The sequence below is a fragment of the Arachis ipaensis genome, chromosome B1 (assembly GCF_059453495.1).
Source record: "Arachis ipaensis isolate K30076 ecotype BB chromosome B1, ASM5945349v1, whole genome shotgun sequence".
Lineage (NCBI taxonomy): Eukaryota > Viridiplantae > Streptophyta > Magnoliopsida > Fabales > Fabaceae > Arachis > Arachis ipaensis.
This window is the reverse complement of record NC_142436.1, coordinates 134,083,817-134,085,474: the sequence shown is the minus strand read 5'-3', so window position 1 is coordinate 134,085,474 and position 1,658 is coordinate 134,083,817. Positions and strand designations below refer to the sequence as shown.

The following is a 1,658-nucleotide window of genomic DNA, read 5'->3' as shown; positions in this document are numbered from 1 at the left end:
TTCAAATTTGTTTCAACTAACTAACTAACTTTTTGTTTGTTTCCTATCTTTTTCAAAACTACCTAATTAACTCTCTCTCTCTAATTTTCGAAAATATCTTTCCTCTTTTTCAAAATTTTCTTTTAATTTACTAATTATTTTAATTTTTTATTTTAATTTTCAAAAATTACTAACCTTTTTCAAAAACTATTTTCGAAAATCACTAACTCTTTTTCAAAAATAACTTTCGAGAATTCTCCTTCTCTCTCATCTCCTTCTATTTATTTATTCATTTACTAACACTTCATCTCACCAAAAATTCGAACACTCTCTCTCTCTCTGAGTTCAGATTTTCTCTTCTTCCTTTTTTCTACTCACATAAGGGAACCTCTATGCTTGGGCAAAAAGGATCTCTATTAGTATTATTTTTCTGTGCCCTCTTCTTTGTCATATGAGCAGGAGCAAGGACAAGAATATTCTTGTTGAAGCAGATCTAGAACCTGAAAGGACTCTGAAGAGAAAACTAAGAGAAGCTAAATTACAACAATCCAGAGATAACCTTACAGAAATTTTCGAACAGGAAAAGGAGATGGCAGCCGAAAATAATAATAATGCAAGGAGGATTCTTGGTGACTTTACTGCACCTAATTCCAATTTACATGGAAGAAGCATCTCCATCCCCACCATTGGAGCAAACAATTTTGAGCTGAAACCTCAGCTAGTTTCTCTGATGCAGCAGAACTGCAAGTTTCATGGACTTCCATCTGAAGATCCTTTTCAGTTCTTAACTAAATTCTTGCAGATCTGTGATACTGTTAAGACTAATGGAGTAGATCCTGAAGTCTACAGGCTCATGCTTTTCCCATTTGCTGTAAGAGACAGAGCTAGAATATGGTTGGACTCTCAACCTAAGGATAGCCTGAACTCTTGGGATAAGCTGGTCACGGCTTTCTTAGCCAAGTTCTTTCCTCCTCAAAAGCTGAGCAAGCTTAGAGTGGATGTTCAAACCTTCAAACAAAAAGATGGTGAATCCCTCTATGAAGCTTGGGAAAGATACAAACAGTTGACCAAAAAGTGTCCTTCTGACATGCTTTCAGAATGGACCATCCTGGATATATTCTATGATGGTCTGTCTGAATTAGCTAAGATGTCGTTGGATACTTCTGCAGGTGGATCCATTCACCTAAAGAAAACGCCTGCAGAAGCTCAAAAACTCATTGACATGGTTGCTAATAACCAGTTCATGTACACTTCTGAGAGGAATCCTGTGAGTAATGGGACGCCTCAGAAGAAGGGAGTTCTTGAAATTGTTACTCTGAATGCCATACTGGCTCAGAACAAAATATTGACTCAGCAAGTCAATATGATTTCTCAGAGTCTGAACGGAATGCAAGCTGCATCCAACAGTACTCAAGAGGCGCCTTCTGAAGAAGAAGCCTATGATCCTGAGAACCCTGCAATAACAGAGGTAAATTATATGGGTGAACCTTATGGAAACACCTATAACCCCTCATGGAGAAATCATTCAAATTTCTCATGGAAGGATCAACAAAAGCCTCAACAAGGCTTTAATAATGGTGGAAGAAACAGGTTTAACAATAATAAACCTTTTCCATCATCTACTCAGCAATAGACAGAGAACTCTGAACAAAATATCTCTAATTTATCAAACTTAGTCT

At 36.9% G+C, this 1,658-nt stretch overlaps 1 non-coding gene across 1 annotated transcript; it reads right to left on the bottom strand.

Moving 5' to 3' along the window:
• Positions 1 to 964: 964 nt before the first annotated feature.
• LOC148578449 (small nucleolar RNA R71) lies at positions 965 to 1,072 on the bottom strand. Its single transcript, XR_015903016.1, has one exon. It is a non-coding gene; the product is annotated as a small nucleolar RNA R71 (small nucleolar RNA).
• Positions 1,073 to 1,658: the final 586 nt, after the last annotated feature.